Source organism: Leptonychotes weddellii, chromosome 1 (genome assembly GCF_054177405.1).
Source record: "Leptonychotes weddellii isolate Sample4059 chromosome 1, ASM5417740v2, whole genome shotgun sequence".
In the NCBI taxonomy this organism is placed as follows: Eukaryota; Metazoa; Chordata; class Mammalia; order Carnivora; family Phocidae; genus Leptonychotes; species Leptonychotes weddellii.
The window spans coordinates 144,860,429-144,873,873 of NC_138369.1; the positions used below are offsets into that span (position 1 = coordinate 144,860,429).

The window sequence follows — 13,445 nt, forward strand, 5'->3', positions numbered from 1 at the left end:
CCTTCAAGTAAAAGCTATTTACCCAATAAAGAAATCATAGCTCTCATGTTTAAAGGTACACGAGCATATAAGAAAGGACTAAGGCCTCTAGTTCACACTGGGACATGCCATTTCTTCATGTGGATTGCCTTGGGGGGTAATATTTTTTAAAATATACGTAGCATCCATAGAAGATAGAAATAGCAGATCATTTGCTTCTCACTGCTCACATTTGCTAAGACTCTTATGAAGATTTTCCCTGGGCACATGAATCAGTTTAATAATGATTGCTGCCAGTTGGTGGCTAGACATCAGACTGCCAGCCTACTCAACAGTGTTGCCATCTGCTATTTGGATTCACAGTGTGCTGCTACGCACCACCTCATTAAGAACGGGACCCTTGTGAGCCATAGACAGTGGCTTATTCAAGTGAGCTGAAGCAAACCCCTCCCCAGCCACATTTGTAGAGGCTGCATGCATCTCATCTTAGCTGGGAATCGCTCTATGCTGATCATGCAGTCTGATAGTTCACTGTCTCTGATCATTTTTTTTTTTTTAAAGATTTTATTTATTTATTCATGAGAGACAGAGAGAGAGAGAGGCAGAGAGCAGGCTCCCAAGGAGCAGGGAGCCCGATGCGGGACTCGATCCCAGGACCCTGGGACCATGACCTGAGCCGAAGGCAGACGCTTAACCATCTGAGCCACCCAGGCGCCCTGTCTCTGATCATTTAGGTGTTAGTCTTTCAAGCCAGCTCCTTGTTCCAAAGTAGTGTTAAAATTAAAAAAGTGATTATTTCAGAGATTTGTAAAAAAATATTCATCTTTTTTTTTTTTTTTTGGTAATACAATCAACATCTTGAAACGATATTACCCAGTGGTTTGCCAAACACAAATATTTTAATAAGTTAAGTGTGTTGTAATTCATTGGACTTTTTGGAATAGACTTTCCAGTTCTGAAGATTCTTCAGTTTTGTGGAAATCCTACTGCCCAGTTTTTATTTCTTGAAAACTGATTTTTCAAAGGCTTTCATTGTACTTTTCCTTTTTTTCTCCCACTAAATATCTGAAGACAGCTGTGATTGCAAAATAGTTGTATATGTCAGATAGAAATGAGTGCATTTTATCCAATACCACCAATCACCTTACAGATTTAAGCATTTTTGTGGAAAAAAAGAAAATTTATTTGCATATGTCATATAATACTTAGACCTTCTCTATCTACCTCAATAGACAATGGATTCTGTAGCACTTAAAAAATTAGACAGTTATATTTCAAAATTGGGCTGGTTTCAAATAGCAAAGGAATTCATGGGCTGGTGTTCAAGTCTCAGGCACCCCTCCCCCAACCTCCACACAGATACCCAGTTCTCACGCCTGTACTTACAGGCATCCAAAATGTGCTTCTTCAGCCCTATGCTTTTTAGGTACTTGGAGAAGAAAGGTTTTAGTGGGCAAATAGAATTGGGAAGTGGGGCATCTCAGACTGGGTTTTCCAGGATTCAGACTCTGAGATGTGTTTTACCTGTAGGAGGTTTATTAAGAAGAGCCAACGGGACTAACACTTGTAGAAAAGAGAAAGAAAGGGAGAAGCTGAGTTGTAATGCAGGTCCAACCACAGCTTTGGCCAGTGCCATGGGGGGAGATCTGAAGTTGGAATGACCTTCAGAGTTGTCTTAAGACGGGCAAGAGAACAGCTTTGTACCCTTGCACTGATAGGTCACTGAATATGGGCAACCCCATGAAGAGGAGCGACCTTAGGTAAATTGGTTCTCTGCAGCAGGGGCAATTCCTAAGGAGGGCTGTCAGCTGTAGGCTGCCTGCTCACATACTCCCAGCAAATGAGGAACAAGTCCTTCCTTGAAGGGGGATCTGGGCCCATATAGCACAATGCTGCCACATGGGCCAGGTCAAATCATGTCTTTTGGAGTTGTACTAAACATTCACATAGGAATGGCTTTGAGAGTTTGGCACTGAAGAAACCTTCCCACTTTGTCTCCTAACATCAATTCATATCTTATGGAGCTAATGTTCCACAGAACATAATTTGGTAAGTGTCTCCCTGATCTTACAGTGCCTTGCAGCTGTGTTGAAAAAACTGAATACAGATGGTTTGCTCCAGGCAATCCTGCCCAGCGGTCCTGCTCAAAAACTTTGGTGTTGATATATTAACTATAGGCTTGCAAGTCACATACTCGGGTGTAAGGGAAAAGTGACTTTATTTTTCCATAACTGAACTTAATTTATTTCTTAATCTCTCATTCTGCCTGATGGCAAACATACACACATTCACCAAATCCTTCACTTTAATAATTTTCCAGGTATATAGACATTATATTTTAAAATAATTTACTACAATGTCTTTTCCTCTTCTACCCAGGACTGCAGCTAAGCTCCAGAGGACTTAGGTCATGTCATGCTTTAGGGGATATATCTGATTCTGGATTGGCATCTGTTCATACTGATATGACCCTCCACGCTGACATCTTTTGAGATGTCTTCATTTCCATCTAAAACCTCTTCAGAGAGTTCATACCATACCCAAGAGGTCCCTTAGGTCTGTCAGTTCTTGGGGTCATTTCTCAAGGGTTTTCAATCACATCAAGAACAACATTGGCTTGATCCTGTGACCCCATAATGTCTGTGAAATAGTTCAGGATCCATTTTGCCTAATGGCTCAATGCAGATATTTCTACTCCAGTTTCCAATGCCACAATGCCATAACTATGGAACTTGCTCAAGATAACCAGACAGGAGGTAGAGCACTGATCTCTTCATTCTTAGATCAGGTAAATTTTTTCTGGGGATTCTTTTATGCTCTAGTTTAGAATATTGAAGCTCTCTTCAGAAACCCTCACCAGCTGTTAACTCATTTGCTTTCTCTCCAACTGTGATTTATTTTCTTCTCACTTAGTGCTTTTTTTTTTTCCTTCCTTTGAGTGAGTTTGGAGAGGGTAGGGCATGGAAGAGATTAGCTAGACAAATATCCCTCTAACCCTAAATTTTATGACATGATTTTGGTCTTTGGAAACTCAAAAGCCAATAACTAACCTTTCTTTTGCATGTTTGTTTTATGGCCTCTCTTCCTCAAGGTGTGAAACTTACTGTCTAGTTTGAGTGGGGAGATGAGCTTGGGTGGGATAGGTGCTGCTGTAGGAACAAAGTGTTTGCTCTAGAGAAAAATACCCATAGTTTTATCCTCTATTCTATTAGTCTATTAGTGTATATTTGTGCAAACACTATCTGTCTTAATTTCTATAGCTGTGTGATGGGTATTGATATCTGGTACTGTTAAGACTTCCAGCTTGTTCTTTCTTTAATACTATTGGCTGTTCTTGGTCCTTTCTATTTCCATATACATGTCAGTTCATTAATTCTCTCAAAAAAAAAAAAAACCCACTAGGATTTTTATTGGTATTACATTGAAGCTATAGATAAATTTGGAGCAAATTAAAAATACTGATTTTTAAAATACTGAGTCTTCCTTCTATTAACATTATTTATACTTCAATTTATTTAAATCTTCTTTAATTTCTCTCAGCAATATTTTTTTTAAGTAAGCTGTATGCCCAATGTGGGGCTGGAACTCACGACCCTAAGATCGAGTCACATGCTTAACCGACTGAGCCAGCCAGGTGCCCCTCTCTTGCAGTATTTTATAATTTACCCTGTAGAAATCGTAAATATTACAATTTGTTTACTTCTAGGTATTTGATGTCTTCAATACTATTGTAAATTTTGAATATTTTAATTTCTCCAATTGATCCACTACCAGGATGTGTAATGCAGTTTATTTTGATAGTGACTCAGTATTATGATATTCTGACCTTGCTAAATTCAGTTATTTGAATAGCTTATTTATAGATGATTTCAGATTTCTACCTACACAATCACATGGTTAACTATTTTATTTATTTTGCAATATATGTTCCTGCTCTCCCTCTTTCTCCTTCACTGTCCTGGCTAGGACATCAAGTGCAATGTTGAATAGAGGTGATGCAAGTGAACATCCTTGCCTTAATTCCACTATTAAGGGGAAAGATTCCATGTTTTACCATTAAGCTATTATGTTAGCAGTAAGTTTTTAGTAGATATCCTTATCAGGTTAGGAAAATACTCTTCTATTTCTAGTTTGCTGATAATTTATAGTGCTAATGAGTGGTGATTTGTCAATTGCTTATTCTGCATCTATTGAGATTATCATGTTTTTTTTCCTTTTATTCTGTTACACGATGAATTACATTAATTTTCAAATGTTAAACCAATGTCATGATGTATTAGCCTCTTTACATATTTCAGATTCTATTTGATAACATTTTATTTAGTACTTTAGCATCTATGTTTGTTAGATTTATTGGCTTTTGAGTAGGAGAGAGTTAAGTAGCTAACCTCCAATTAATTTACCACCTGGAAACATATTGGGGGGTGTTTCCTGGAAAGAAAGAAGGAAGATAACCCAGATAACCCAGGCTAATCTGCTTGTAAACATATTGATAACAGAGTTCATGTAAATAAAGTAGTATTAATTATTAGGAGGTGAGTCCTTATATGAAGTGTTTCAGCAGGAAGCCCTTGATTCAGGATTGAGTATGGTAAACAAAACCAAAATCTATAAATTTATGGGGTGTGACCCCCAGGAAAATGTCATGTAAGTTACATAATTATCTGGGTGTAAAATAGAGAAGTTTCATGACCTCAAATGCTCCATGTTGTGTGAAGTGAATTCACTTAGAGAACGTATCTTTCCAGTTTAGCCAAATAGCTCATCCAATGCCAGAAGGAAGGATCTGGAAAACTGTAGACACTGTTTAAGACTTCTTTCTGCTTTCCCTGTCCTCTTGATTGCTTATATTGAGATTATTAGCAAAACTTTATAATGGATAAAATCTCATTCCTGTGAGCCTTTGAGTCCGATTTGATAATCCTGTCTTTTATGTTGTCTCAATCTATAATATCCCTTTTTTGTAATGTCACGTTTTGGAATCAAAGTTATGCGTGTCTCTCTCATAAAACAAGTTAGGAAGGATTTGTGTTTTCCTATTTAGTAGAAAAATTGCATAAGGTTGGTATTTTTTTCTTCTGAAATATTTGGAAGAATTTACCGATGCAGTCATATGGGCCTGCATAGTACTCTTTGAAGAGCTAGGGGGCGCCTGGGTGGCTCAGTCATTAAGTGTCTGCCTTCAGCTCAGGTCATGATCCTGGGGACCTGGGATCGAGCCACATATCGGCCTCCCTGCTCGACAGGAAGCCTGATTCTCCCTCTCCCACTCCCCGTACTTGTGTTCCTGCTCTCGCTATCTCTCTCTCTGTCAAATAAATAAATAAAATCTTAAAAAAAAAAAAGAAAGAGGTATGGACTTCCCCTGTGGTGGAAGAGGGCACAAAAGCCCCTCTTTGACAAGATAATAGGTAGGTGCCCCTTCATGAGCTGCCTCCGTCTTCTTTCCTCTTTGTTAGGCAACTGACTTTCTTGGGAGTTGTGTTGCAGTCTGAGACTCTTACTACTCAACCCTCCTTCCTTCCCCCTTTCCTCTGCCTTCTCTGCCTTCCTTTCTATTTTACGGTCACAGCCATTTCCCCAAATAAATCTCTTGTGAATCTAATCCTGTCTTTGCATGTGCTTCTTAGAGAACCTGAACTAACACATTTGGACTTTGTTTTGGCAGGTAGATACTTATGAATCAGCTCCATACTACTAAGGCTTGTTTATAAGCCATTTTAGGGGGCAAGTCTAGGGTAGATTTTACTTTCAGGCTAGTTTAGGCCTACTTACATAAGGTATAACCTTCTTGGGATCCTAGTGAATGTCTGGAGTTCCCAGGGAGGACTAGGCTGGATGGAAATTAAATGTTTCCCAATCTCATCCTGGTTTTGGGAATTAAGCTTAGTGTTTATAAATGAACACAAAGGGATCTGTGTGCGGATTTCTGAAGTTTCTTTCTCTGCAAAACTTCCTCCTCGCTGGTACTGTGCCCTGAAAATTCAAGACCTCTCAGTTTCACTCAAGTCCAGTCTTTGCTTCCTTAACTCAGCAAGACTGCAACATGATCCAGAGTGCTGAAACTCAGAAAAGCAGGGCAACTGTAGGGTTACCTTACTCCTCCTCTACAGTGATCCGTCCTTTCCTGCCAGTTGTCCAATGTCTGAAAAGCTATTTCACAGTTTTGTTTTGTTTTTTTCCTGGCTTCTTGAAACACTGACAGCCAATCATTTTGTAAAATTTCTAATACATGTATTTAGAGCTATCAGCTTCCTATAAGCATTTGTTTTCACAGCATCCTACAAGTTCTGATATATTGTACTTTCATTATCACTCATTTAAAAATATTTTCTAAATTCCACTGTGATTTATAGTTTGACTTGTGGGTCATGAGGAGTATATTCCTTGAATTATAAGCACTTGGAATTTTTTTATTTTTACATAAGTGATTTCTGGTTTAATTCATACGCTATATGATTTCAACCTTCGGAAACTGGTTGAGATTTGATTTGCGATCCATCATATGGTCAGTTTTGGTGAATGTTCTGGGTAAACCTTAAAAGAATATGTATTCTAAAATTTTTGGATGTAATATTTTATGTCTTATTGATATGTATGGTGCCAATACACAGGAAATAGTAGGAGCTCAACATATATTGAATTGAATAACTCAAAAGTTTTATCCTATTTGTGGCCATTCCAGACCAAATAAGAAAGGATGATAATAACGCCACAAGGTGTAGGCAGAGAGAAAACCATTTCTGGTAAGACAGAGCGTAACAGAGGAACCATAAGTTAAAGCATGAAGTTTCCCCCCCAATTCCAACCAATATTAATGACAACCCTCTATGTGATGGAACTCATCCCAATATTGTTCCTTCCTGTATTTCTACCAATTCTTCTTTAATTGGTTATAAGCTCTGTATCACTGGTGCTATGTGACAGTAGAAAACAATATTTCAGGAAAAGTTAATGATGTTCATTTATAAAGCTCATAGAGACACAATAAATTGTTAATTTTATTTCTCCATTTCCCCCCAAACAATTCATGATTATTTTTGAAATTACATGAGTTTAGACAATGTCCAATATCTCTATCCAATGGTCCAATTTTTCAAGTAGAATCATTTTTGAATCTTCCAAGTTCTAATGTCAATTTCTATTCAACATCACTCCAGGTTAGGACTATTATTAACATACATCTTCTAATACATTTAACCTTCCTGATTTAACCCTTTTGCCAACCTTGTTCTGGACATTGAAACTTTTTTTTTAAAGATTTTATTTATTTGGGAGAGAGAGTGCACGCACACGCAAGCCAGGGGAGGAGAGGGAGAGGGACAAGCAGATTCCATGCTGAGCGCGGAGCTCGATGGGGGGCTTGATCCCAGAACCCTGGGATCATGACCTGAGCTGAAGGCAGATGCTTAACTGACTGAGCCACCCAGGTGCTGGACACTGAAATTTGATTATAGAAAGAAGGATACAGATTTAGGTGAGGCTAAGAGCACCTTCTATAGGCTCATAAGATGCCTCTTGTGCACTCCCCCAAATTTCTATAACCTCCAATTCCAGCCACAGCTCTGGTGAACAGCTGGAGCAGGTTTCGCCCTGTTCTGTACTGCCAGTGAGTGCCTCACTTCAGGTATGCACCAAGAACCCAGCTTCCTGTCCCCAGACTTCTCTGGTGGGGCAACTGTGTGATGCTCTGGTACCCGGAAGGCTCTTCGGTCTTTGCAACTGATAGCGATGGAGAAGTTAACACCCATGGGAGCAGCCCTCAGCGAGGAGGAGATGGCTGCTGAGAGATGAATGCTTCTCCCTTTCATCCCCCAGGGGTGGTGGGCGGTTCTGAACCAAAGTTGAATAAGAATCCCGAGAAGGATCTGCCTGCACTAAGTTCCCATTAACAGTGGTGGACTACCCCATAACACTAGGTGTTTTGCTTGGATTTTCTTTCCATTTTACCCCTGTTCACCCCTCTCTCTTTCATTCCTGTTCCCTGGGATCACATTCCCAAATAGAATGTGTATACCTTTGTCTCAGGCTCTGAGACAAAGAATCAAGAATCACCTGGATTAAGACAATAGGTTAGCAGGCTGTTGGGGGATTGTATAATGCAGGAATAAAATTGTCCTTTACTCTGCATATGCTACAAGAAACACGCATTCAGCTGGCAGCACAGTTTATAGTAATTTTGATGATTTTACATCTCTTTCCTATTTGAAATTTCATCATCCATCCTGAAGCCTGAATGCGTAAAGAAAAAAAGTTGGGTTCAAATCAGCTTATAATTGAATAGGCAAATTTTTTTTTTTTTTTTTTTTTGTGACGATAGCTCTAAGCAGTTTTTCTTTGTGAGGGGGCCCTCAGCAATTTGGTTGGATACTTCAATCTAGTAAGGAGGAATCCTCAGTCTACTTAATCAGGTAAAGCTTTTTGTTGCTTTGGAAACAGTCATATCATATTTCTTATTCTCCTTAGTTAAAAAGCTGGAGCTTTGACTGCTGTAATTCTTTTTGCTAAGAAACTCAAACATACCTTAAAAATGTAAATTACTGGAGTACTACCAGGCCTACTTATTCATGAAAACTGAAGGAATTGACCCTGAAAGATATAGGGAGTTATTAGGAATAAGTTAAGGTTGCCTACATGTCAGCCTTGAGAAAAATGTTAACAATGATAATGTTAGAGAGAGAACAAGCAAGGGGAACAGCAGGGAGAGGGAGAAGCAGGCTCTCTGCTGAGCAAGGAGCCCGATGCGGGACTCTGATCCCAGTGGGATCATGACCTGAGCCAAAGGCAGACGCTTGACCAAATGAGCCACCCAGGCGCCCTGACAATAAGCAGATTAAATAATTGAAATACACAGCATTTCAAATAAAGGCTATAGATAAAAATAAACTAGGAAGGAAAGAATGTGAAAGGCTTTTGTTTTGTCTTGTTCAATCTACAGGTCTTGTTGAGGAAATACGAGGAGAAAAGAATCAGTCATATGGATATCTGGGGGAGGAGCATTTGGGGAAAGCTGTGAGATGGAAAGGGGCCAGTGTGGTTAGACGGATGTGAGCATTAGAAGATAAGGTTCAAAAGGGTGTGGACAAAGGAGACAGTGGAAGGTCACCTGAGACAGGGGTCCTCACTGTATGTAGGCTATATTATGCACCAAAGGATGTTTTGAAAAACTGAGGACATTTTGATGTTACTACGATTGGGGTGGTGCTACTGGCCTTTAGTAAGTAGGCAACATTTATAGAAGTACAGTAATGCTCAGGAAAGTTCCAATCAGTAAGGTATTTTTCCATGTTTTGTGTGACTTTAAAATGTCCTGCTTATTCATGTAGATTTATGTTAACTTCTAAATTCCATTCATAGCAACCTAGGATATTGGGATTAACGCTCCACTGAAAACAAGTAAACATCCTAGGATAAATAGGTTTGAATAAATTCAGAAATCTTTTGCTAATATTTTTTCAAATATTCTTCTGCCCCATACTCTCTTTCCTTGCTTTTAGGAGTTCAATTTCATGTATGTTAGATCACTTGCTACTATTCCATCAGTCACTGATGCTTGTTTATTTTAAAACTTTTTTTTTCTCAGTATGTTTAAATTTGGATGATTTCTAGTGACCTGTTTCCAGCTGAATGATCCTTTCATTGTTGTGTCCAATGCACTGATAAACCTATCAAATAATTTCAGATATTGTATTTTTTAGTTCTAGGATTTCCATTTTTTTAAAAAAATATTATCTGTATCTCTCTTGAAATTTCCTATCTCTTCATCTATTTTATCTTCTCTTTAATAAGATTCTTTGATGCATTTGTCATGGTTATTATAAAGTCCTTGCCTACTAATTCCAACATCTTCACTGATTTGTCTTTCTACTGATTTATGACAAGGACAGTGCTGCAGAGCAGTGGGAAAAGGAAGGTCCTTTGGACCTTGGTCAGTAGTGTAACTATATTAAAAAATTGAAAAAATAAATAAATAAAATTAACCCTTACTTCATACCATACTTCGAAATCAATTCTACATGGTTAGATCTAACTGTTCAATGAAAAAACAGTATGTTTTTAGATGTAACTTGTAACATAGATGTAAATTCCTATATGTAACATAGGAGTTTTTAGATGTCCTTGTAGGCAATGATTTCTTAAGCAGGATAGCAAAGACATGAACCATAAAGGAAGACTGATAAATTAGACTTATATAAAAATAAAAAATTTACATTTATTAACATTTAACAATGAGATAATTAAAATGCAAGCCACAGATTAGGGAAAGGTGTTTTTGGGCAGCATTGATAAATGAAAATGGACTCACATTAGAATAAACAAGTCAAATAGAAAAAGACAAAAACCCAATAGAAAAGAAGACTCATAAGGTGCTTTACTAAAAGAGGATATTCAAATGACTAATAATCACATGGAAAGATGTTCTTTTTCATTAGTCATCAGAGAAATATAAGCTGAAACCACACAACCACCAAATGTTGGCGAGTTGTGGAGCCATGAAAACTCATTATACACTGCCGGTTGGAGTGTAAACTTAAAAAAGAGTTTGGCACTATCAACTATAACTAACCATAAGCATAAACCTATGTCTGAGCTATTCCACTCTTAGGTATATATCCCAACAGAAATATGTATCTGTGTGATACAAATCTATCTATAGATACGTATAACATACAGATATGTATAAAAATGTTCCCAGTAGTATTATTTGTAATAGCCCCAAACCTGGAAATAACATGAAAATCCAGGACCAGTCACAAAAGACTCCACAGTATACAATCCCATTTTCATGAAATGTCCACAATAAGCAAACCTATAAAGACAGAAAGTAGATTCGTGGTTACTTCGGGCTGGAGAGGATGGTGGGGCATGGCTACAAGGTGATAGCTGAAGAGTACGGAATTGTTTTGAGGTGATGAAAATGTTCTAAAATTGTGATGATGATAAATCTGTGATTGTACTAAAAAAACTATTTAATTGCATACTTTAAATAGATGAATTTTATAAGAATTATATCTCAATAAATCTGTTACTTAAAAAATAATAGTATAAACAATAAAATGTATTATATTCATATAATGGAATGCCAAACCGCATAAAATAAAGTAAGAAAAAAAAAGAGACCTGTTAAAAGCAATAATGACATGGATGAATCTCAATTATAATATAAAGGGAAAGAACCAAATATTATAGAAAACTTAATGGATAATTCATTTCACTGAAATTCAAGAACTTACAAAACTAATCTGTGTATTTGAGGATAAGGCAGTGATTTTATTTGGGGGAGAAGTTGCCCCTGACAGGGCAGGGGGATGAAGGGGCCTAGGAATGGTCTATTTCTTGATTTGGATGGTGGTTGCAAGGGCATATCTGCTTTAGTCTTCGAAAGTTTACTGAACTGTATATTTAGAGTTTGCACACTTTTCTGTATTTTGGACTTTAACAAAAGTTTCTTAAGAAATATTTTTAAAAACCCAGTTGTTCAGTAATTCGTCCTATGGATACGTATTGGAAAAAGGGCCTAAAGAATACATAAACATTTAGTATTTGTTTTTTCTCCTTTTTTTGTCGGTTGGGATGTGGAGGATTTTTATTTTCTTCTATATATTTTTTTCAGTATTTTCCCAATTACCATAGTGGACATATATTACATTTATCACTAGAAAAAATGCTATAAAAACACAATTGCCTGACATACTCCTGTATTACCTTTATTCTAATTTATTCACGATGTAGGAACTTTGGCTTTTGCTCCTAGAGAGGAATCAATTGACATTTTAGAGTAGAGAAGGGCTTGGCTCCTGGTCTGGGGTTTTCTTGGTAGTCTTGCTGACTGCCAGGAACTCACCAGAGGCCATCTGGCAGGGAGGAGGAGCAGATGCAGGTGGAGGCACCCAAAGGATGGAGAACAAAGGATGGCCGGTGAAGTCAAGTAAACTCGGTGGGTTACAGCCCTTGTGGAACCTAAGTCCTTACTGCAAAACTGGTGGGATCTGGGACAGGGTGCAGGCCAGAAAGAAGCTCTAGCCTCGTGCTGGGTAAAGTGAGTGATCAATCTAATCATTATAATGTGCATGTTTTTGTCAAGCCAGCAGCTAGGTTTTTTGTTTGTTTTTTGTTTTTACATTTTTAAGAGGTTGTTGAAACAGAGACAAATACAAGACAGAGACCGTTCCTGGTCTGCAAATCCTAAAATATCTGCTATCTGGCTCTTCACAGGAAAAGTGTGCCAACTCCTTGATTAAGGGACTCAAGGCTAAAGAATTTTAAGGTATTTTAAACGTCACCTAGATTAGCGCTTGCTGGTGAGGCGCTGGGTATGGAATGCGCCTGCCCGGGGCACTTTCAGTCAGTGGTGTCACGAGATGTAGTACTGCCCAGGCTCGTCAGATACGGGAAGGGGAATGCACTAAAGAGAGTATAAAAAACTCACCTCTGCAGATCCAGCCTGGAAGGGGATGGCCAGGCACCGCGGGCCCAAACACAAGTGGCTCTTCCTAGCAGGGGGCTTCAAAAGAATGAGTCGTGCTCATTGCAGCCCTTATCCGATTGCAAAGGAGGAGGCTTCCGGGCTTCTAGTGGGAAAGCATCTTTGTCACTCCCAGAGAAGCCAACGGAGCCCCCGGGGAGTTTTCTTTTCCCTTCTCTGCTGTGTGCAGCTGCGCTGGACGGTGGTCCACCCGGGGGACTGTAACTTTTGGAGAAACACAGCGGGAGTCCGGCGAGCTGCCCGGCGCCTGCGCAGTGGCCGCGGGCAAGCTCCTCTCACCGCGCAGGCTCCGCCAGTCAGCTCCACGCTAGCAGTGGGGGGCGACCCTCCCGGGTCCCCGAGGGAGACAGGAAGTCAGGGCGGAAGGACACGTACCGTGGTTTCTGCTGAACAGAAATTTGAGAGTTAGCTATAGACATCATAACCCTTCACCCTTAGATGTTACCAGTGTTTTCACCTGCTCAAAGGACAATTTCATTTATTTTAGCCTAGGATCTAGCCATCCCCTAAGAATAAGGAATTCTCCCGCACCAAGGTTTCTCAACCTCAGCGCTATTGACATTTTAGGCAAGATGATTTTTTTGTGTGTTGGGGTTGGGGGGAGGAGCAGTCTTGCTCTTCGTACAATGTTTAGTGGCATCCTTGGCCTCTACACGCTAGATGCCCGCAGCAGCCCTCCCTTCCCCCAGCTATGACAACCAGAAATGTTTCTATACCCTGCCAAATGAGTGTAGGGGAGAGAGCAGCAAAATCACTCCTACTGAGGACTACTGTCCTATAAGATTACAATACAGTGTCTCCAGACAATGTATCATAAACTCTTAAGGCATAGAGTCCAAATCGCTAAACGTTATTACATTATTGTAATTGACTATGTAGTTCATATTCTTATTTCCTCGATTGTCCCCCCGCTAAAACCTTGCTTACTCTATTGTTGTTTGTAAAACATAAATCCAGGATTTAACAAGGATCACAGATC

At 39.1% G+C, this 13,445-nt stretch overlaps 1 non-coding gene across 1 annotated transcript; it reads right to left on the minus strand.

The window, feature by feature from the left end:
• Positions 1–6,967: 6,967 nt before the first annotated feature.
• LOC102748140 (uncharacterized) lies at positions 6,968–13,445 on the minus strand. Its single transcript, XR_004074835.2, has 2 exons — positions 12,410–13,445; positions 6,968–10,789 (listed from the first exon to the last, which is right to left on the minus strand). It is a non-coding gene; the product is annotated as an uncharacterized LOC102748140 (transcript).